This window comes from Mugil cephalus, chromosome 16 (assembly GCF_022458985.1).
Source record: "Mugil cephalus isolate CIBA_MC_2020 chromosome 16, CIBA_Mcephalus_1.1, whole genome shotgun sequence".
Lineage (NCBI taxonomy): Eukaryota > Metazoa > Chordata > Actinopteri > Mugiliformes > Mugilidae > Mugil > Mugil cephalus.
This window is the reverse complement of record NC_061785.1, coordinates 19,765,375-19,790,764: the sequence shown is the minus strand read 5'-3', so window position 1 is coordinate 19,790,764 and position 25,390 is coordinate 19,765,375. Positions and strand designations below refer to the sequence as shown.

Below are 25,390 nucleotides of genomic sequence, written 5' to 3'. Positions count from 1 at the left end.
GACGGTGTGAGAAAAGAAAGGCCTCACCGGTTGGTCAGTTACCAGTTTGGAAGAAGTTATTCATCTTTTCAAATATCAGTGAGTTACTGGCCAGCTGTTAATTGTGTAACTGGAATTAGAATTCTGTAATTAGTCACAAAGTATCTGGAGAGAGACAACAGAGAGACAGAGAGATAAGATTACAGGGGAAGTTGAGCAAAAAAATGAGAAACGGTTACTGTTTCATGAGGGGGAGGATGTCTCAGTCATGAAATGGTAACGGGGACAATCAATCAACTCATATGACAGATCTTTTTGGTATTTGACTTGTCTTGGAAGAAGCCAATGAACAGTAGAAACAGAGGAAAGGAAGTTCAGTTCAATTTTATTCATATGGCGTCAATAACAAATTGCATAGATATGTCACGGGGACAAAAAAGAAAAAAAGTACAAGTAAAAGTCGAGTACAACTGTGAACAAGCCTTTCTGCTGCAGCCTTAACTACAGTTTAAAGTGATGGTCTCATGTTCTTATTTCTTTGGTTTCATATCATTAATTAAGTTCTGGTTACCATGAATTTAACAATACCAATGCTGTGTGCAATCAAGGTCCAAAATAGCCTGTTCTTTAGGTCTATCAAACAGAAAGAGTTTGTCAGTGTGATAACCCCTCCTACATCTGAGTTCCTCTAACTGAGTGTCTTGGTTTGGAGCTGTCTTGTGATTCTTGCATTTTGCTTTCACCATCTCCTTCTTTGGGGCTCAGCAGCAGAAGCTTTTTTTGAAGTTCGAAGTTTTCGAGTTTTAGCTTTTTTTCTGTCCATGGGACTAACACAATGGGCTGGGTAATTGCTGCTACACTGTTCTTGTCAGGTAAGTCTGTGCATTCAGGTCTTGTCTTGCATCATATTTGCCAACAGTTTTAATTTGAGCTTTTTATTTTATTTGATTACATGACATTAAGCAAGCTGTAAGCTGTTTGATCCCCATTGCATGCAGCAAATGTTATTAATGACAACACTTATTTGTGGAACTTGACATAGATACAGATAGAAAAACAATTTGAGATGAATATATGTGCTTTTTATCCTTTCATTCTGAATATAAGAGAAACTGTGAAGATTTACATTCTAAATTAAGGACTCTAAAAAAATGTATTGCTCAATAAATTGATTTCCTTGAAAATACGTTTTATAAAGAGCCACTGTGTGGTACTAACATTTCAGCTAAAGACCTCATCTGGCGCGCTGGCTGCTTTTTTTGTGTGGTGTTGAAGTGCTATTAAAGTTTATACACATTTCAGTCCACACATCCTCTTCATCTGTTTCAGTGACACCCTTACTGCAGCCATTTACGTGGTATTTTCTGTCACTTTCACTTGTTGAAGCAACAAAGACTATAATGGCTCAACAGGGGCTTTTTCAGTGATGAAAAAACAAAACAAAACAAAACAAAAAAAGACCACGAGCTGAAGAAATATTTTGATTTATTTCCTATTATTTCTTGTAAATTCCACAGCAGCAGAACTCTCACACGATGTCACTGTTGAACACTGAAATGTAAATGGAATTAACAGACGACAGTAAACATCGCCCTGCCATATATATATTCGTGTGATGGCACTGAAACTGGTGAGAATGACAACATGTTTTTTAGGAGGCTAATTTTAGAAAATTTCATGTACTGCCCAAAAAAGGAAAACTTGAGCAGCAAAAAGTGATGAGGAAATCTCACACGTAGGCTCGTAGAGAAGAGAGACTTCTTATCAGCTGCAGTGGGAGATATTATTGTTGCTTTTCTTTTAAGTTCATACAGAGTTCAAACAGTTTTTACAAATTGGAGGAAACATTTAGAGGTTATAAATTGCAGGCGTTGTAAAAATTATATATGCCTACATATGCATGAATGGATAGACAGTTATAGAGTAAAATAGGTTGAAAGGAAACACTGAAAATAACAGGCCAGGAAAGGATCTCACACACAGAAACGTCCTGTTTGGTCAAATCTGGTTTGATTTATTAAACACTTATTAAACACTTAATTACTAAATCATAGTAATCACTTACTATGATTTCTAATAGTAAGTGGCAAGAATTAGAGTCAACAGGGTCAGCCTCGCAGACAACACAGGCTTCACAATGAATCCTTGAACGTAAAAAGAATCATTCCTTCTGAGCCACTATGTTGAATATGTCTGACTTTGGTGCTCCCTAGTGGCTTCAGAATAAGACACCGTGGGCAGACTGTACTGTTACACCCCAGAGATAGACTGAAGGCAACACAAAGACCAATGACATCACAAACAAAAAAGCATAGTCAGATTAATTAACTTCCACAGAATCACATTGCGATAAACGGTTCTCTCTTCTGATTCCTTCAGTGTTCAAAGCTGCTCTTTGTTTCAATATTGATCCCGTGGCTTGGAAGACCCTGACCAACTCTGCAGCAGGTTTTGGCTACCAGGTGGTGCAAAGACAATCAAAGTAAGTCAGACGATGCATTGTGGCGCTGAATGTGGGTTTTATGCAAGATGACAGATTTGATCAGCTAACAACTCTTAGTACACTGCCCTCACCACACTGATGTTGTTTGTTTTTTTGTTTTTACTTTTTATTAGATTGGTCATCAGTGCCCCACTCGAACAGTATTCACCAAATGACAGAGGGGAAATATTTACCTGCAACATCAACAGCGAATCCTGTGCTAGAGTGTCACCTTCAGGTGGGCAACTTTTTATTTCTTGACGTCTTCACAAGGTTTCTAATCATACTGCATCACATACAAATGTATTTTATGTTTTAATATGGTTTAACTATCATTAAACCTCTGTTGAATCGTTCCCTTGCAGTGCCGAATTATGCAGTGAACATGTCTCTTGGTTTGACATTGAAAGCTAATCCCACCACACAGGAAACACTGGTGAGTAGGTGGACTGCAGAGAATTGCAGAGGTTTGTGCTACTTGGAAATATATCTATATTTTTGTTTTACTACTGATCAGGATTGGTCTCTTTTCAGGCATGTGGTCCGACCATTCCTAAGGACTGTACAAGTATCACCATGTACAATGGTCTGTGCTTTCCCATTACAACTTCCAATCCTGTTCAACCACCCATACCTTCCTCTATTGAAGGTAAAAGTATATTGAATTGAAAGTTGACAGTGTACTAATGTCATTTATTAAAAAGCCCAGAATCTGGAGGTTGCATGATACTAAAAGGAAAAATGTTCAAAGGATCCTTTGATTAATTATGTTCACTGGTCAACAGAGTGCCGGTGGACAGAAGTTGCTTTTCTGCTGGATGGTTCAGGCAGCGTGTCTCCAGACGATTTTCAAACCATGAAGAATTTTGTTAAAAATCTGGTCCGGTCATCTCTGCAGGGAAACACACGAGTAAGAGGACCGTGGTCCCAAAGACATAAAATAATTCCACAGTTTGCGTAAAATAAATGAATAATTGTGTTCTTGTCTTTCAGTTTTCTATTTCCCAGTTCTCCTGGAGCCCCACAGTCCATTATTACTTTGATAATTTTTTCTCATCTACACCATGGGAGACTAACATTGACCATATAATCCAATTAGGGGGAGGAACCTACACAGCAAAGGCCATCAAACATGTTGTGTGAGTGCTGTTATTCTGCCATTATATTATTTAAATGCTAAAGTATGACATCTTCACCTTGATTTCCTGTCCAGACAATTTTTTAACATGATGAATTTAATCATTGTGTGGACTTTACTAATACAACTACTTTCAAAAGAGGCATTGTATGAATTAAAATTTTACACCATGTGACTTAAACAGACCCAACCAAAGCTGGACGTAAAAACTGTCAATTAAAATTATACATCCTCAAATATTATTGAAAAAGTCATGGAAGGAATAGCACTAAAAATGAGGGTTATATGGGTAATAAAGATTAAAATGTTATTTTGTCATTTGGCAGTAACAACGTTTTTACATCACAAAGAGGTTCCAAACGAAATATGAAGAAGGTCTTGATCGTCATTACTGATGGAGAATCTCATGACCGGAATGAATTACCACAGGCTGCAACATTAGCTGCTGGGAAACACATTGTTCGATTTGCTATTGGAGTGAGTACAAATTATTGATAAATATTTTGGATTTAGATGTGGGTTCACTGCTAGCTTGTGTGTTGAAGAGTGAGTCGAGTGATTCTCTGTAATCCTAGTTTAGAACTTAATTTTAATAACTCAAACCATATATATAACATCTCAAACACGTTGTTTCAATGTCCCTAGGTGGGGAGTGCATTTGAAACGTCTGCAGCAAAAGGAGAACTGGACACCATTGCATCTGCTCCTTCAAATAATTATGTGTTTCAAGTGGACGGCTTCGGAGCACTTGAAAAAATAAGACAGAATTTACAGAACAAAATCTTCTCCATTGAAGGTGCTAATGTAAACTAAACCTCAAATCTTCAACGTTGAAATTACTGTACATGTTCTGTCATTGACCATTGCTACCTCAAGCCATAATGACTCAGACTGTTGTAGTCTGCCTTTTAAGTACTGTTTTGCTTTTCTGTCACAGGATCTCAAAGCAGCGGCGAGTCTCTGAAAATGGAAATGTCTCAAGAGGGATTCAGTGCAGCTTTTGTGCCTGGGGTAAATAAAATCACAGGAAGGCGACTGGACAGTGACTGGACTGGAGGTTTTAGTGTCATCCTGGTTATAAGAATGAGGAGACTTAATGTATTTAAAACTGTCTCATATCATATAGGTTAAGGTACATTTTAGCCTCATCGTTTTACAGATAGTTTCGTGGTGGAAATGTTAAAAACAGTATGGGTGTTATCTGGTTAATGGAATGGATTGGTTGGCATGACAACTTTTGGTCTACATGATGTCACATCCTGTTCCAATAGCGTCAAATAAGCAACTAAAATAAAACTCATCAGAAAAATGGACACTTGAGTATGCATCAGCATTATATTAACTATCTACAATGGCTGAAGCCATCCTTGAAAAAAATCCACTAACATGTAGGGGGTGGAGCTTATGACCTATACTGCAGCCAGACACCAGGGGGAGCTCTACTTGCTTTGGCTTCACTCTTGGGGAGCTGCTCCATCATCCATATTTATACAGTCTCTGCTCTATTCTAATATATTATATAAGTCTTACAGTAGGTAGATTAGCTTCTCTAGCTGCTAGAGGCATACAACTGAGAGGTGGTTATTTATTTTTTTCCTCAAATATTATGCAAAACACTTTTAACTCATTACTCCTCGGTCTACATTGCAGGGAATTCAGTTGGCAGTTGTTGGTGCAAACCAGTGGAGGGGAGGATACGTAAAATACTCACGTACTGGATCCTCAGGACATATCAAGACCAGTTCCTTTGAGCCTGCTTTTCTACAGCCTGACAGTTACCTTGGTAAGAATATTACACTAACAATAAACTACTTTCACACTGTACCTACTGTACACCATCATGCACAGTGCATGTGCTGCATGTGTGTAAAGGTTGACAGCAACACATTGATCAGAACAGGAAATTGACCGAAAAATGTGAAACGAGAAATAAGGAGTTGAATATATGAACATGTTTAATACAAGTCACGTTGTTTTTGTTTTTGCATTTAATGTGATACACAGAAGTCTCCTCACCACTGGAATATACACACTAGCTAAACTTGGATATTTGATATTTTAACTGATGACCTTGCTTGACTGTTTTGAATTCTAGGTTATTCTATGGCAGTTGCTGAAACTTCAAGTGGCACAGTCACAATTATTGGTGCTCCACGATATCAACACAGAGGAATTGTGATGGTTGTTGATGAAAGCATGACACATTATAAAATGATAGATCCATATCCACAGCAGGTATGTATTTATGTGTAAGCCATACGGACCTGAAAGACAACATTATCAGAATTGTGCTTCATCATGCTGTTTGGACGGTTTCAGCAATCTGGTGAATACTTTGGGGCAGAGGTTTGTGCCATGAGCATGAGCATGCCAATATACTGACCTCATCCTCATATCCGCCCCAATGCATATTGAATCCGAGAGAGAGGGAAGAGTTTATGTGTGCCAGTTGAAGTATTTGGTAAATGACATTATTGTTTTCTAATGACACAATTCATCTATTTTTCTACTTTTAATAAACGTGTAACATTCACTTTCATCCTTATGCTTTCACCAGACAGTTGAGTGTCGCTTTGACTCTCCATTAGTATTAAGAGGGGCTGAATCCAGCAAAGGAAGGTTTGGGTCTTCTCTTGCTGTGCTGCCTGATTTAAATACAGACGGGATCAGCGATTTAGCAGTGGAGCACCTTTGGAGAATGATGGCCAAGGCAGCATCTACATATTCCACGGCGAAAGAAGACCAAGTATCGATCCCATTTACTCACAGGTGAGCAACAATAGAGAATTCTCAAAGGACAATAAACACATTCGCCATCTGGGATCTGTTTGCCACTGCTTTTAAAGCCTGTATAATTTGAGTAATTCAAACTGTCTCCTTTACACAGAGAATAACTGGCTCTGAAGTCAAGTCAGGACTGAAGTATTTCGGCTTGTCGATCAGTCAGGAGTCTTTAGACCAGAGTGGAGATAAACTGCCAGACTTAGCGGTGGGATCAAAGGGCACAGTTGTCTTACTTAGGTATGTCCAAAGTACTGTAATCAAGCACTGTTTTGTCAAGTGTAACTATACCATTTTTGGTCATTTGTAACCTACTGTACACCACAGATTGTGCATAAAAAATGGATGTAACCACCAAGTCTTGAAAGTGAAGCCAATGCAGAAGTATGTAGGCACTTGGAGATGTATGGCTTGGATGCAGCTGCTGGGCCATGGAAGCCCATTCTATGAAGTTCTCTACGCACTGTTATTGAGCTAAGCTGAAGGCATCATGAAGTTTTGAGGTCTGTAGCCATCAACTCTGCAGAGAGTTGGTGACCTCTGGGCACTATGCCTCTCAGCATCCACTGACCCCGCTCCACTTTGTTATAATATCACTGACAGTTGACAGTGTAATATTTATTTGACCAAAAATGTCAAACTGAAATCTAATGTCAGAACTGTAGTCTACAAACCAATGGGTGTTGTCACTCTGGCAACATCCATCATTTACAAGGCTCATGATGTATTGTTTTTGTCAGTGTCTTTTGTAATGTGTGAAGACCAAAGCAAAGGTTGGTCAGTCGTGACATCTCGGCCAGTTTATTTCTTTTCTTTTTCTTTTTTTTTATAACACCTTAAAAAAAACAAAGCTGTTTCACATGTTTTTTCTCACCATTTCCAGATCAAGACCTATCGTCATGGTTGAAGCTACTGTGTCATTCGAGCCAAAGATAATCCCTACTCAAAATGTAGACTGCTCAGTAGCACTGCAGAACACAGCTACAATCTGCTTTTACCATGACCAGTCTCACTTCAGCATCTACAGGTTCCTCAGGTGACAAACCTACCGTCTGTCCATTCTTTGGTATGTTTGTTCAGTGTACCATTCAAATGTAACTCTGATCTATTCCAGCTCAAGCAACAATCAAACATACTTTCACACTGGATGCCACTCGCAAGGCCCCAAAGAATCGAGCTTATATCACTGATAAACAACGAGAGGCGACCAAAACCATTACTGTTTCCTTAAATAGGAAAAAGTGCAGCACCTTGAAATTCTTCATTCAGGTAAATCAGAAGACCCTGATACAACCATTTTGTTTTTAAGAGTCCTGTAACACTCAATCCAAATGATTTTCACAATCTTGACAAAAAAAAAAATTCATAATAGTGTCCTTTTCCTGCAGGCATGTGCAGAAGATGTTGTCAGTCCACTTAGCAATGAGTTAAGATTCACCTTTGAAGGTTTACCGTCTTCTTCAGGGCTCAAACCAAGTCTTGCGCAGCAGGCCCAAACTACAGCCATTCATTCAGTAAGTAAATTTCAAAGGCATAAAACTTTTAGTTACTTTTAGTTACATAACATATTTGCGTTTGCAAGTACGTTTTATGCATTCATTTCATCGTTGCTACGTTATTGACCATTTCGTATGTTACTATGTGGAGAGCTCTCCTAAACCATGTCCAGATATCATCACAAACTTTGATTTAGTTTCTTCTTTCTGGTAAAATACAATTTACTCCACACTCTCTTTCACAGTTAGGGTTTGAGATCAACTGTGGCACTGACAACCAATGTGTGGATGACTTGAAACTGGATTTCAACTTTACCAGGTGAGGACACGCTACAACACAGTCTTCGCTTACATGCATGATGGGAAGCCAGCAACCTAGGCCTAAAGCAGCAACATACCGGAGGCATATGATACTAACAGGCCTTTAAGATACGATGGGGCTTGGCCTTCAATGGCCTTGTATGTTAAGGAGACGGAGCCAAGGAAGAGAAGCTACAATTTGAGAAAAATTCTTGTGGCAGCAGTTCGGATAATCTTGGTGCTTTTTGGAGAGCTATTTAGACCTGCTAATAATTAATTACAGTACTTCAGTCTAGACGTAACACAGGCAAGTACAATTTTTTCTTTTAGCTACATACACGGATGAAATCAGATGTTTGACGGTGATGAAAAGGTGAAAAAAGGTAGTTCAGGTTTTATGTTCACATTAAAGGATCCATGCCAGTCAAAACCAACCCAAATATTCCTCACAGTAGCACTAGAGGCCAAGGTAATACCAAATTAATAAATCTTAAACCTTTGTAATTATAAAATTAATCTCTGGGTTGCTTTGATCAAAATAAAATTAGTTTAATTAACCTGAGTTTAGAAGTAAAAAGTTGAAAGAATCCAAACCTTTGTGTCTTCCAGGCACACTTGGAGCTTGGCAGATTTCATTAACCTGGCTTCATAGATAAATATCATTGAGTGTATAGTAGAGGAAATTCATGCAGTGTTTCCTAATAATAATTTCCAAAGAAAACATGTATACATTTGAAAAGTACTGGTCCTAACAGAGTGCCCTGTGAAACTCTATGACAAACCTTTGTATGAGTGGACAAATTTCGACCTATCTGACATATATATAAGATTCAAACCAGTTTAATGGCAGTACATTTAATCCAGACAAAACAATATTTTATTACAGTGACTGGATTGTGATCAGTTGTGTAGAATGTGAAGCTCTAGTTTGAGTCTTGTCCCCCCTCATATTCAGATCCTTATTGGTTAAAGTGGGTATTGATGAGCTTCTGGATGTCACCGTATCAGTGGAGAACAGAGGAGAAAACTCCTACAGCAGCCACGTTACTCTCACATACCCAGCTGGGCTCTCTTACAGGAAGTTCACAGGTCTTCAGGTAAGGCTCAGGGTCAAACCTTTTTCACTAGGAGTGTAACGATTTGTTTTAACAACGATTCGATTCACGATTCGTGGTGGCCGATACGATTCGAGGACGATTTTAGTACATTTAGAACGATACAATCCAAAACGATTTGTTGACTAGAAATTGATTCAGTAACTTCTTAGCTTAAAATTAAACCAGTGTGAGGGGAATAAATACCTACTCAGTGTTTCCTCTACATTCATTTAGGAGTGGCGGGCCGCCAACAGATAACTATCTTGCACAGTATCTACTCTTTTGGGTTCTTAATCTACGGTTACAGTCTCTTTTTAAACTTCTTCAAGTAACTCGATGCCCTGGACGGCGCTCAGTTTATCAGTAAAGAACGAGGCTATTGTGGCCCTGACGTTAAACACCACATGTCCGTTTCTGTTTATTATCTACTCTTTTGAACGCTGAAGTTCTCACTACACGCTGAATGTGTTGACAATATCACATGATGGTGGTGACCAATGTTAAATGCACGTTAAATTATCCGACGTTTCATCGAGTTGTTTTCGTTTTGCTCAGGTCACTGTGTGTTACTGGTGGGGCAAGACGTGAAGGCGAATGTTAACATTAGCATATACATTAATTTTGCCATTGATGTTAGCCGGAAGCTAATAAATGTATAACAGGAAAATAAATCGATTCATCAATGTAGTGGATGGATCGTTACACCCCTATTTTTCACATTGTCTCTGATCAGATGTCACGCCACACTTCTCAGCCACACGCCAGTTGCTTGTTTTTGTTTGTTTGTTTGTTTATTTTTTAATACAGGGAAGAATTGAGTGTAACTCCTTGGACAGTGAAGATGTTTTAAAGCGGGGAAAGACAGATTGCACGATTGACAAGCCCATTTTCAAGGGCAACTCAAAGGTTTGTTTGTTATACAGAAGGATTTCTTCTCAGAGCCAAAAGAGGAGGTGGTTTGATTTCTCTCCTTCACATGGTTTTTAGGCTCTCTTCATCGTCTCCTATGGGATTGGAATCACCAGTGAACTTGACAGGAAGCTCTTTATCACGGCAAATGCCACCAGGTACCATTTGTCGAGTTACTTTTTATTTATGGAGCGTCATTAAATGATTACTACTTTAATATAATAAATACTGATTTCAATAATTGCTCTTCTACCTGTTAGTGGGAATGAGGTGCGCTCCAGTTCAAGCGATCTCTACAAAATGAAAGAGATTGATGTAAAGTACAGCATCTTTGTTACAATTGAAAGGTTTGTGATGTTTTAGTTGAAACAAACATATATATATACATAACAAAGTGATCATTTTAAATTAGAATACCTAATAATTCAAAATGTTTATTTAGCTCCCTCAGCTACAACAATTTCTCTTTTGGAAAGAGTAATTTGGAGAAACAAGTCAAGCAGTCAATCAAGGTAAATTATTACTTCAAATAATTCTCTCAGTATTATTTATTGCTCATATTTAGACTTAAAGCTTGGTCTTTTCTCAGGTCACAAATGTAAACAGGGTGCTGAATTTCACAGTGGTGATCAGGGTTCCAGTAAAGCTCGGCGACAAAGACATCTGGGTGGATTTGAAGAGTCTGCAGGTAATGCATGCCGAAACATTGAGCGATTGGCCCAGAAATGTCTCAGATGTAGATATAGATTGCATGGATACGACAAAATAAGGACCACACCCTGGTCTCTGTTAAACTAACATGACTACATCGGCTCCATTTCAGATCACAAACTGTCAAAGAGGTCAAGACGAACAGCCTGCTGTCCGAGACTTTGTTGCTCAGATACAGAAAACAAAGTCAGTGGTGAGTGCTGATACAATTCACCTTTTAAAATTGATCTAATTTTAGATATTTTAGAAAATGTATTTGTATTTATTACAAAATACATATTTATTTGTATTTCTAACCTCCTGCAGGACTGTTCTGTAGCCTGGTGTACAGTGTTCAGGTGCAATAAGTTCATGGGAAGAGGGGAGAGTGCGACCTACAATATCTCTGCCAACGTTAGCTCACAGTGGATCGAGCAGGTAATTTGTGTATATTCGACAGTAAGTGCAACATTGTGTCGCATAATATTTTGCTCATACAACACTTTATTTTTATTTTTTTTAATTCTCAGATTGGACTTCAATCTGCTAAATTCCTCTTGACCAGCACGGCGAGCCTGGATTACGACACAAACCAGTACATCTTCTTTTCCGCGAGATCTACCAACAACCCCCCTGTTCAGAAGGTGATGCCAGATTTTATCCACTCATGTGTTATTTGAGGCATAAAAAGCTTGAAACTGACCCACATTCTGTCCCGTCACATCTCAGATTGAGGCAGAAATAGAAGTGTATCCTGAACCAAGATTTCACCAAAGAGATTGTCGGAGGATCGCTGGGAGGGTTGGCTTTCCTAGCTTTACTCACAGCCGGCCTGTATAAGGTAAGACACTGGACATACACTACTTTAACTGACTGGGCATTACAGGAAGATGCAGCCAGTAAGAGTGCAATGCTTTGTAATTATTAAATATGTATTCAGTAGTTCTCCTCTCTTCTGATTTGGTACTACTTTATTTATTCTCCAGTGCAACAATGACATATGTGTATAACTGTTTTTTGTCCCCTTTATACTTTAAGGCTGGATTTTTCAAGAGTAAATACAATCAGATGATAAATGAAAGTGCAGAAGGAGAGGAGGATCCTGGGGCCGATGAAGATGCAGCCTGAGCAAAATAGAATAATGTAAAATATCTGTGTGAGCAATTATTTTAGACGCAAGCTTTTTGTGGGAGACGCTGAAGGCCACCTTAGCAATTGTAACGTTAATGTGTTTGAGTATTTCTAGAATGTTATCAGTATGTTTCCTTGCTGTCAGACAGTCCTCTATGATGGGAAACAAATTGATGTGTGAGTCTATGCTTTCTTCATAGCCCTCAATGATAGAAAAAAAAAGGTGACACAACATGGAATTGTTGTGTCTAACCAAGCGTGACAACCAGGCAAACAGTGTTTTTATTTTATTTTCATTCGATACATTGAAAGATGCTTGGTTTTGGCAGAATTCACTCCCTTAGTCACTCATTCATTTGGGGTTTGGAGTCCAACCAGAATTGAAGAAATCCACTTAAATGTCTTCATTAATACTGAGTAATTCTATATTTCAGCACTATGAAATTAATCTACTGAAATACTCAGAGTAGGAAAAATAGTTGTCTGATACATCATTAGCACACACTGGTTGATTGATAAGGTCACGCTCATGAAAGGGTTAGAAGTGCTTTAAGTTCCAATCGAAGGCTGGACTGTAAACATAGGGGCTATTAGTGTCTAGTGAGTGATTATTACTATGTGGTACAATGCGACAGGAGCTTTAGAGTTATGTTTTACACTTTTGTAATCCTCAGTTTGAACTGAGCAGCTTATTAAGACTCTGACCAAAGAAACATTTCTGTATCTATATTTTTGCTAATGTTGTGTATTAATTGTGTAGAATTTAAAACTTCTTTACAAGATAACCTGTTTCATCAAATAATGTACTGTAAAACCTTTGAAGAACATGCTTAACAGCTGGGTACTACTGTTTGAATATTTTTTATATTGACATTGTGAACTGGTGTAAGAATTCTGAAAAGAAATAAAAGGACATTTATTTTATGATTGATCTGTATTTATTGTATAAATATGACTAAATTACAATACATTTGTCGACACTAGGTAACAGCAGTGAATAGAATAATTTAAAACTTTCCTTCATTTAACTGGATTCATTAAAAAAATTCCTTTATTTAAGAACAAAATGCTCTTTATTGCTTTACCGTTATAAAATGTAAACTTCTTCAGAAATACCTCATGTGAAGATTTGTTTTCATTACTGTATGTAAGTATATAAATCAGAGGTTACCGAGAGATTTCACTGCTGTCACTTCAGTGGGTCAACCACCTACATCAACACAGACAACAGAGACATTGAGGTTATCGGACGGGGAAAGACAGGAATAGAGACAATGAAAAACGTGGTGAATCTGCTGTTAGAACTGCTGCAGGAGAAGGCAGATCCCCCACTGTCTTTTCAATGAATGATCCAAATCTTGAAGTCTTGAAAAAGACCTGGACATCTGCACGGGCCGATTTACTCCCACTCATTGTTACAGCAGCTACGTGGAACCAAGATGTGTCTGACTTGCACAGCAGAGGGCCTCCTCGATCCCCCTAAAAAAACATTAAAAAAACAACAACATCAGTTTGAAAATCCATGCCAAAAAGGTTTCAGAAAAACTGATAGACGGTATTTTTCCTCACCTCTCAAAGGTCCATGGTGTTAGTGCAGATGTTCTGTGAATCAGAAACATTCCCACAGCTTGCCACTTGAGTTTCTAGGTCTCGAAGAGAGGATCCGGCTTTACTGACACCTACAAGAATCACAAGAACAGTTTTTGTGGATTATCAATTGATGACTGTCATTGCACTTGCTATAAGAGCAAACCTTGCAACAAACACAAAAGCTAGATATAAGCGTACCTTTTCTTGGGGTCCATTGTCCCAACCTGCCACCCAACACTGGCTGCCAATTGGGAAGGGTCTGGTATTGCTGATGTCCAGACACACAGGCTGGACGTAATCGCTGTAGCTCACTGCTTCAGCCAGTTTTAAAGTGCAATATTGGAGCCGGTTATCTGACTTAGCAGGATGCTCACAACACCCAAAGATTTCTCAAAACTGTTTACAAGTCGATGGCCAAGGAAAACCTTCCACTCACTGACATCTGTATTGTTTCTGTAAAAGGTGGATAAAAGGTATTTTTAGAGCAAAATCTACAGTATATATTATCTTGAAAAAGTACAACTAAATTTATTGTGTACTTACGTAGGAAAGCAATCAGCAGCAGAAAGGGCAAAGTTATGTGAAATTAAGGTTCCCCCACACATGAAGACCCCATTCTTGTGGAGACTAACCATCCAGGGCCAGGTTCCTCCAGGTACAACTCCACTTTCACCGACAACACGACTGTTCATGGGAGCTTTGCCACAAACTGGAACTAACTGTGAAAAAAGACAAAGTTAGAAGAAAGAAGAAAAACAGATATACAAAAATAATATGATTGTATTCTTTGACAAACTCACTTGGTTCCGTTGTTGCGGATGATGTTGTGGATGTTATTTGGGTTTTGTTGTATGAAGAAGGGAGACCAGGACAGGTGTAGCTGCTGTCAGCATCCAGCCCACTGGAGGTAAACTGACAAGCCTGGCTTATCAATGCTGATGTGGGAGTTGATCCAGGACTGATAACGGGACACTCTGGAGTAGACTCCTGGCAGACCGGGCCGAGCACAGCCAAAACCAAAACTGACAAACACCAGACTGGACCAGACGGAGCCCTGCTTACTCACCATTGGACCTCCAGAGTCCCCCTGAAAGATGGAAAGAGCACGGTGTGAATTTTACAAACTCCACACCACATTTACCACGAGGAGAGACATGACATAAAGCAGCCCACCTGACATGAGTCTTTGCCTCCTGCCAGAACACCAGCACAGATCATATTGTCTGTGACTGTGCCCACACCATTCAGACAGTCACACTGTCTGTTTCCTACAACTGGTACCTCCACTTCTTGGAGAATTTCAGGGAACGGTAAAGAAACTAAGGAGGAGGAAATACATGGGAAACATTTTTCACATGTAGGTACAGATTACAGACACATGAACACTGACCTCAACCAAAAGTAATGATCAGCAAATGTGACGACCACAAAAGTGTCACATTTTATGTTTTTGAAAAAGAGTAAAAAGAGAAAAATTGTCTTTTATTTTGAATACAATTTATTGTAATCCATTTTGAAGAAAGGTACCCCAAAGAGATTGCATTTATTTTTGCGGTGGTTTATTTTCCTATTCAATGTGTATATTGCAATGTTTGCTCCATGCCAGCAGGGGGCGAGGGCGGGTTCGGGTTTTAGTGACTTGCATTGCGTTTTCCCCTCATTACTGCAAGTGCCTTGAAACTGACAAGCCGTGTCCTCATCTCTCTCCTGTTTTCAGGTTTGTAAATGTTCAAATATGCTTTGAAACTAGGATTTAGCCATACCAGGATGTATTGGGGATGTTTGTGAACTATTTTAGTCAAGTAATTTTCGACGGAGACTTTTGGTGGTTTTGTTTGAAGTAAGTTTGAAACACGGAGGTGAAGTCTAACCGTTTTACAGTGTAGTGATCACGTGCTGCCTACATGGTTGTTGAAAGCAACTCAGTTTAATGCACACGCCTCCCCCACGTGAACGTACACCTCAGTAATGTTTTAGAAACTTACAATGTTGATGTGTAGCGTTTACTTTGCCGTCTGTAAGGTCCCAACCATTCATTTTGAAGTGTGATTTGGCTAGGAATGTTCATGGAGGAAAGAAAGGTGACTGTTTAAAACGAGTTTTGTTTACATTAAGCACTTTGGGTTTCCAGTGGTAAAATGCAGTACTGTCTTGATTTAAAACGAAGTAAAATACTTTGATGAAGAGTTAAAAGTAACTTGAACATTATGCTGGTTAATATACCATGGTCTATGTATTTCATTTTTGATAAATAGGTTAAAATACTAAGCTGAAGAGTAAGTGAACATGTTATTTTGGAGAAAAGAGATGTATTCTGTTATGGACTTTGTACTGAAGAACATTTTGAGTTTTTGTATTGACATGGACACTGAAATTCATTGAGAATGCTCAAAGGACATTGAATACTGAATATGTTGAATATAAAAAAGAGACATTTAACACAAGAGTGTATTTAAAGTGAAACTTTAATAAAAATTACTGCAAGTGCCTTGAAACTGACAGCCGCGTCCTCATCTCTCTCCTGTTTTCAGGAACTTAACTGTTAACCAGGGTGCCGTTGCTACGGTACCCGTTACAGATTTTTGGTGGCCCGTACGGGGATCGGCGTCAGATGCGCAGGCGACAAGTACAACCAGAACCAGCTGTGTGAAGCGTCCCAACACAGTTGATGACACTTCAGCCCATGCACCTGGAGGAAGATTGGGTCCTACATCCGTGATGTCAGCACCTCTTCAGCCCTCCAGACACAACCTACCCTAAACATCCATCATCTGAGATGCACATGCTGTGCATCCACCACAACGAGTGCCAGTGAAGCAACGTGCCTGTGAAGCGGCGACGGTGCTCAGCAACTGCAACCAGGCCTGGAGCCACGGATGAAAGAGCTGCCTGGAGGAGCGACCAACGGCGAGGAAGACGGAAAAGCAGTCATGGCGGACGGTGAGAGAAAAGGCTTGGTGTGGGACATCAAGAAGAGTCTGCTCACTCTGACGGCCGATGAACTTTTCCAACTAGCTCGCAGTGTTGGTCCTGTACCGGGGAGGATGCATCCACGCTTGAGGTTGGTGAGGAAGACAGTTTGCTTTGGAGTACATCCAAGCTTTCATGAACAGTGACACTCTCGTTAAATCTGAGGATTCAGGTATGGCAGTGTTGTTGGAGTTGAATGATACTGTGAGTAATGTAATTCAAGTTCGTAATGCTCAGTCTAAGATGATAACAGATGTTGATGAGCATGATCTAAGGGCAGCTACAGAGCTGAGTGAGAATGTGACAACAGATCAGTCAAGTGTAGTTGCTGATGATATGACGGCCAATGTTTCTAACACTAATATAACCCACACAGCTGAGGTTAGCCCAGATACCCCCCTACCAACTACCATTCCACCACTCACACACACTGACACCACCACACAGAAACTGACACAGTTGAGTTACAGAAAATGCTTTCTAGCTATGCAGAGCTTAGTAACAAAGTCCTTCGATACTTACACAGCCCCACATCACCACTTATCCCCGCACCTACACTAGCACATTCCACATCCCGCCTGATGTCAAACACACACCTGAACATGCTCATGACAAACATGACCGAGTCGTGCCCTTCGAGAGCTCTCAATGCTGCGACGTGAGTTCAAGGTCCAAGGCGGGCAGATCGGGGATCGGAAATCAGACCTAAGTTACAATAACATATGCAGACAATTGATGATGGAGTAAAAGATCGGTTCAGTGAGACAGAAATACTGAGAGGCGTTCTCAGAGTGATCACGCCAGGGCATTTCAAAGACATGCTGATGCACAAGGATGATTTGACAATAGATGAGCTGAAGGGCTTCCTGCAGTCCCACTTAGGTGGGCGAAGCAACACAGAGCTATTCCAGAGTTGATGTGCACGAAACAAAATGACAGTGAAACCCCCAACAGTTCTTGTACCGTGTCATCGGTCTGAAACAAAAGATCCTCTTTGCTTCAAAGCATGCTGACACGGAAGTGAAGTACAATGCGAACACAGTTCAAGACATTTTCCTACACACCATATTATCAAGGCCTTAGCCACAAACATGATGACATACGCAGAGAACTGAAACATTGCTTTCTGATAGCAGTGTGTCTGATGAGACAATTCTGAAACAAATGATGAAGATAACAAGCACAGAGAATGAGCGACAGAGACGTCTGGGACCAGATGTGAAAACGAAACAAGTAAGCGTGCAAAGCACTGAGCTAGTGGAGGTTGAAGTCGCAGCTGCACAGGGCAGTGGTGCAAAGAAAGATGCTCCAGATAAACAGCCAAAGGCTAATGCACTCCAGCAGCTAACTGAAAAAGTGACAGAGTTAATGACTAAGGTTGAGTTACTGCAACGGCCACAGCAGGCTCACAACTCCGAGCCCTGCCACCACTGCAAAGCTCAAGTGGAACAAAAGAAACCCAAGTCATATAGCTGTGCTAACTGTCTCGCAAAGAATCTCCCAGGTTGCACTCACTGTTTTAACTGCGGTGAAGGCGACCACAGAGCAGCAGGTTGCTTGAAGTCAAAGCCGAAGCGTCAGGAAAACTGGAGCCGGTCGCTGCAACGGGACAACCAGTGACCGGGTCTCATGTTAAGTCCCACAGTGTGAAGTGCGATGTATTTAGCTCTGAGAGTCATACAAAGGAGAGTATGCTGAACATGAAGACCTAAAGTATACGATGAAAGTGACCCCCAATCTCCCCTCTCCCTACCCACTCAAACAAGCAGGCGCCTAGCCAAGTTCATAGGTGCCAAAGCTCTCGCACGATGTGACCTGAATGGCCTGACAGTCGATGCACTGTTAGCACCGGAGCTCAAGTGAGCATGATAGATCGAAGCTGGAAGAAGAAGTATATACGGATGCACCGGTGAGGCCCCTCAGTGAGATCTTTGATGATGAAGAGCTGGAAATACAAGCTGTGAATGGAGGAGTCCTTCCTTTTGATGGCTGGGTCCTAATCGCAGTCAGCTTTGCCGGAAATTGGACTCTTAGCCAGTCTATAATGGTGCCTTTCCTCATCAGTAGCATAACCTTGAATGACCAATCCTTGGATTCAATGTGCTAGAGGAAGTGGTTCAGGATAGACCAGCAGAGCTCCTCCCAGCCCTCACCACACTCCTCTCTGACTCCATATCTGCCTCTGTGGATCAAGTGGAACTTCTGGTGAACTTCATCCAGACAGGCAAACCCGCCACGTGCCCCAAGCTATTGAGAACGGGCAACCACGATACTGCAGTTGCAGCTGGTCAAGTTGCCTGGGTTAAGTGTCAGGTCCCCTCAGCTGTAGATCAGTCAGACCCTCTCCTCTTGTTTGAACCTGAAGAAAACAACGCTCATCTCACAGAACTTGAGATTGGGGAGGGCCTGCTCGAAATGCAATCTGTGAAGCGACCTTATGTGACCATACCAGTAAGAAATTGCACAAAGCACCCTGTGATCATTCCAAGAAAGACTGTTCTAGGAAGTGTCCAGGCCGTTGCTAGGGTGATGAGACCAACCACAGGAACTGTCCAGGCCCAAAGTAGTAGCCAATGCCGCAACAAACACCAGCTGTGCAGACTGCTCCAGGCCTGTGGCAGCCTCCAGGGACCTCAGCCACCTTAATGAAGAAGAACAAGACAAAGTGAAGAAAATGCTGCGGGAAAAATCAGCTGCTTTCGCTCAAGATAGCCCGATATCGGCTGTATTCCCAGTTTGCAGATGTCGATCAACCTCAAGGACGAGATTCCAGTGCAGAGAGCGTACTTCCTCTGTCCCCAAGCCACTGTTTAAAGAGGTGAAAGAGTATGTGCAAGACTTGTTGATGAAAGGCTGGATTGTGGAAGTCAAAGTCCTCTTATGCAGCGCCAGTGGTCTGCGTCCGAAAAAAGATGGTACGCTCCGCCTCTGCATAGATTATCGTCTCTTGAATCAGAAACCATCCTGATCGCCATCCTCTACCTAGGATACAAGACCTGACTGACACCCTTGGTGGCTATTCCTGGTTTAGCATCCTCGACCAAGGAAAAGCCTCACCATTAAGGTTTCGTTGCCAAAGACTCTCAACACCTCACCGCTTTCATTACTCCTGGGGACTGTATGAATGGGTCCGCATCCCATTTGGCCTCTCAAACGCCCCCCAGCCTTCCAGCGAGTATGGAAGAGATGCTAGGTCCCTTGAGAGATGACTACTGTCTCCCGTACCTTGACGATGTGCTTTGCTATGCGGAAACCTTTGATGAGCACGTGGAAGGGGTTCGCAAAGTACTACGAGCACTTCAGAGGCATGGGGTGAAGCTAAGACCTGAAAAGTGTGAGCTGTTTCGCCGAGAAGTGAGATATGTGGGTCGTCTTGTGTCAGCTCAAGGAGTGAGGATCGATCCCAAGGACCTGGATGCAGTGCGATCATTAGCCAGCAGGATGCCACGGACAGTTGGAGATGTGAGAAAGCTCACCGGTTTCCTGGGCTATTACCGCTCCTACATCCAGGACTTTTCAAGGATAGCGAAACCCATCTATGAGCTACTACAAGTCAAGCCAGGACAAGCAGCTGCAGAGCGTGGTAGAGGCAAAGGTCCACAACTACCGTCCAGAACACCTGTAGAGTGGGCTGCCGAACACCAGCAAGCCCTTGACTGACTTGTTTCTCTTCTTGTTAGCCCCCCTGTGTTGGCGTACCCCAACTTCAGCGAACCTTTCGTACTGCACACAGACGCTTCAGACCAGGGACTGGGCGCAATCCTTTACCAACACCAGGATGGCAAGTTGAGAGTCATCGGGTACGGCTCTAGGACTTTAACTCCAGCTGAGCGAAACTATCATCTGCACAGTGGAAAACTAGAGTTCCTTGCCCTGAAGTGGGCTGTGTGTGAAAAGTTCAGAGACTACCTGTTTCTATGCACCCCACTTCACGATATACACAGACAACAATCCCCTTACCTATGTAATGACCACAGCAAAGCTAAACGCTGTAGGCCATCGGTGGGTTGGGGAACTCTCAGATTTCAGATTTGACATAAAGTACAGACCTGGAAAGTCCAACATAGACGCTGACACGCTGTCACGTCTCCCGTTACACACTGAAGCGTACAGTGAGTCCTGCACCAAAGAGTGTTCTGAAGACGTGGTTCGCGCTGTCTGGGATGGGAGTAAAGTAGCCAAGCAGAAAGATGTAGCCTGGGTTGCAGCTCTGAACATCAACTCACTAGCCGACCCGTCTCTTCCCTTTGATGACTTGAAAGCAATCAGTCATGATGAGCTTGCGGAAGCGCAACGTGCAGACGAAGCCATCAGTGAAATGATTAAGTTGAAACAGGCAGGTACACCCTTAACTGATGAGATACGGAGAGCCGCGAGTGGAGCTACTAAAAGACTGTTCCATGAATGGGGAAAGCTCGTTTTGGAAGATGGTATCCTGTACAGGCGTGCCAATGGCAGAAAGCAGTTGGTGCTCCCCGCCAAGTACAAAGACCTTGTCTTGAAGAAACTCCACAATGACATGGCTCACGTTGGCACAGAAAGGGTCCTGAACCTTGCCAGATGAGAGATTCTATTGGCCATTCATGGCAAAAGAGATCGAAGACCATATCACTAAGAAATGCCGTGCATAAAGTCAAAGAAGCCAGTACTCATGTTCGCGCCCCGATGGGTAGTATCACATCAAGCTCACCTCTAGAGTTGGTGTGCATCGACTACTTACATCTGGAGACCAGCCGTGGTGGCTATGAGTATATCCTAGTGGTCGTTGATCATTTTACAAGATTCGCACAGGCTTACCCACAAGAATAAAAGTGGAAAGACAGCGGCTGAGCGCATCTTCAATGACTTCGTCCTCCGCTTTGGATATCCTCAAAGTTGCACCACGACCAAGGCCGTGAATTTGAGACGAGCTGTTCCGTACTCTCCAGCAGCTGTCAGGCATTCGCCACTCCAGAACCACGCCCTATCATCCCCAGGGAAACCCGGCGAGCGGTTCAATCGGACGATCCTGCAGATGTTGAGGACGTTGACCGACAAAGATAAAGAACGATGGAAAGATCAGATCCCGAGAATTGTGCATGCGTACAATTGTACTCGCCATGAGTCGACAGGCCTTCTCGCCCTTCTTTCTCCTTTATGGCCGTCATCCTCGCTTCCCCGTGATCTGCTCTTCGGATTGCTTGAAGACACAGAGCCTGACTCACCGAAAGGATACGCGAAGAAGTGGGCGAAGCAGATGTCTGAAGCCTATCGAATTGCAGTGGAGAACAGCAAGCAGGCCAGTGCCAAAGGCAAAGTGCTCTATGACAAGAGAGCAAGAGGAGTGGTGCTACAGACCTGGCGATCGAGTCTTAGTCCGGAACCTCAGTGAGCGTGGTGGACCAGGAAAGCTACGATCCTACTGGGAGAAGGCCATCTACGTCGTGAAAGAACAGTTTGCTGATAACCAGTGTACGTAAGTGTATCCGAGTCTGGGGACCAGAAAAAGACAAGGACGCTCCATTCGCAATCTGCTCTTACTCGTGAATGACCTTCAGTCGAAGAGCCTCCACGACAGACTGCTCCTGAGAAGGCAACCCAGAAAAGGAGACGACAGACCCGACGTACCACCCCAGAGCGTGCAGACCCAACCGCAGGCAGATTCAGACTCTGACTCGAACTCCGACTCTGATGGTCCCCGTTACTGGCTGAGAATACCAGCTGAGAGGATACAGGAGGTCCCAACGGTAGTCCCACCTCAACGACCAGCCATTACAGTGAGTCGCCCAATTCCAGTCCCTGTACGAGAAGAGGTGCGAGTTGACGTAGACTACTTACCTGAAACGGATCCGGTACCTGTAAGAGAAGCAGAGACGGTAGAACCTGAACAGGATGAAGTTCAGTCTGATGATGCGAGACCCGAGGAGCAAGATGGATATGCTGAGGCTCCAGAGGCCGTCCAGGAAGAGCAACCTCTAGTCAATGCAATGCCGGACCAACAGACAGAGGTAAGGAGGTCAAGTCGAGACAGACAACCTAGACAGATCTTGACCTATGAGAGACTTGGTCAGCCCACACTGACGACACAAGCTAGAGTTAACATGGCGAACACTGACTTACACTCACCTGCTTACACCACACCTCACACTACACAACCCCTGCACCCATTCATTCCCTACGCAACACCAACATATCCCTTCAACCCCTATTCCACACCTTATCCCCCCTTTACATACATACCTTACCCCTTCCCATCACACCCATACATCTTTCCTGTCACCTGTTAGAGAAAGAGAACTTTAGTTCATTAGAGTTGAGTAGAAAATGGTGGGACCCATTTCTTTTTGTCGGGGAGTGTGTGATGACCACAAAAGTGTCACATTTTATGTTTTTGAAAAAGAGTAAAAAGAGAAAAATTGTGTTTTATTTTGAATACAATTTATTGTAATCCATTTTGAAGAAAGGTACCCCAAAGAGATTGCATTTATTTTTGCGGTGGTTTATTTTCCTATTCAATGTGTATATTGCAATGTTTGCTCCATGCCAGCAGGGGGCGAGCGCGGGTTCGGGTTTTAGTGACTTGCATTGCGTTTTCCCCTCATTACTGCAAGTGCCTTGAAACTGACAAGCCGTGTCCTCATCTCTCTCCTGTTTTCAGGTTTGTAAATGTTCAAATATGCTTTGAAACTAGGATTTAGCCATACCGGAATGTATTGGGGATGTTTGTGAACTATTTTAGTCAAGTAATTTTCGACGGAGACTTTTGGTGGTTTTGTTTGAAGTAAGTTTGAAACACGGAGGTGAAGTCTAACCGTTTTACAGTGTAGTGATCACGTGCTGCCTACATGGTTGTTGAAAGCAACTCAGTTTAATGCACACGCCTCCCCCACGTGAACGTACACCTCAGTAATGTTTTAGAAACTTACAATGTTGATGTGTAGCGTTTACTTTGCCGTCTGTAAGGTCCCAACCATTCATTTTGAAGTGTGATTTGGCTAGGAATGTTCATGGAGGAAAGAAAAGGTGACTGTTTAAAACGAGTTTGTTTACATTAAGCACTTTGGGTTTCAGTGGTAAAATGCAGTACTGTCTTGATTTAAAACGAAGTAAAATACTTTGATGAAGAGTTAAAAAGTAACTTGAACATTATGCTGTTAATATACCATGGTCTATGTATTTCATTTTTGATAAATAGGTTAAAATACTAAGCTGAAGAGTAAGTGAACATGTATTTTTGGAGAAAAGAGATGTATTCTGTTATGGACTTTGTACTGAAGAACATTTTGAGTTTTTGTATTGACATGGACACTGAAATTCATTGAGAATGCTCAAAGGACATTGAATACTGAATATGTTGAATATAAAAAAGAGACATTTAACACAAGAGTGTATTTAAAAGTGAAACTTTAATAAAAATTACTGCAAGTGCCTTGAAACTGACAAGCCGCGTCCTCATCTCTCTCCTGTTTTCAGGAACTTAACTGTTAACCAGGGTGCCGTTGCTACGGTACCCGTTACACAAACGTCCAGACTCACCTCCCTCCTGGACTGCACCCCAGCCAGTGACCCAGCTATCAGTGCCGTTGTTGAACACACTGCCACTCGCTGCCAGACACACAGGTCTGATGTAGTCTGTGAAGCTGACTGGTGAGGAGAGTCTGAGCAGAGCAATGTCGTTGTCGCTGGTGTAGCTGTCATAGTCGGGATGCAAAATGATGGTGGAAACAGTTCTGGACACTTGGTTTGGGTTGTCACCCTGTAGGCTCTGAAGACCCAGAGAAACGCTCCAACCAGACGTACTTGCACTGGAGGAGAAAAGACAAAATGCCTTTGGTTTTACAACGAGAGGAGTATCTCTGATTAGAATGAAATTACTGTCAACTACTTGTGTTAAAACACATTTTAGTTGCCCACCTGGAGAAGCAGTGAGCAGCAGACATCACCCACTCTTGGTTGATGAGGGAACCACTACAAACATGGCCACCAAAAGTCTGCAGACTAACTTGCCATGGCCAACTTCCAGCTGGAGCATCTTGACCTCCAACAATCCTGGTGTACAGAGGAGTGGTGCCACACCCTGGAAAATGGTTGCAGGAAAACACACAATTCAGTTCATTGGTCCAGTTACAAATAAGGTGAAATGCATTTCAGTTTTGGATTCTTTCTGGGTCCATTCGTGATGCCATCCATCTGAGAAACAATTTCTTTTTCTCTCAAAGGCTTTGGAGGAACTTTTTTTTTTTTTTTTTTTACAACAAGTGTCCACTTGGAGATACAGAGGAACAAGTGAGAGTTTGGGCTCAATCGTCATTCTGACCTCGGAAAATGTGTTTTGGGCCATAACTCAATAACTTATATGTTAGTGAGGACATTGTCACACCGTGGTGAGGGCGTCTTGTCTTGGGGTTGTTTTGTCCTGTCATTTCCTGTTTTATTTTGAAAAGTAACTCTCCTCTTTTTTCAGGTCACTTGCCCTTCCTCATGTGTCACCAGTCTGATTGTCTTCCCTGATTCCTGATTGTGTCCACCTGTCCCCTATTTCCCTCCATGTGTTTAAGTAGTCTGTGTTCCCTTGTCTCGTGCCAGAGTGTTATCGTCGTCAACCTGTTCTCGTGCTTTGCTTCATGTCTTCAACCAAAGTATTTTCAAGTAAGCCTGTGAATCCTCTCGGAGAGAAAGTTTTGGTTTGTTTAGTCTTTTCTTAGTTAAATCCTCAGTCCTGAGGTTTTCCTCCATTCGGAGTGTTTTGTGTTAATTTTGTGATTTGTTTCTTCGATTTGAATTTCCTCCATCTGGAGAGTTTTTTGTTTTCACTGATCAGATTTACGTCTAGGTTTTTTGTGGCCAT

General features: G+C 41.9%; 2 pseudogenes; one reads left to right on the top strand and one right to left on the bottom strand.

Moving 5' to 3' along the window:
- Positions 1-716: 716 nt before the first annotated feature.
- On the top strand, positions 717-12,056 carry LOC125022018 (annotated as a pseudogene).
- A 1,182-nt stretch (positions 12,057-13,238) lies between these two features.
- Positions 13,239-24,534, bottom strand: LOC125022020 (annotated as a pseudogene).
- Positions 24,535-25,390: the final 856 nt, after the last annotated feature.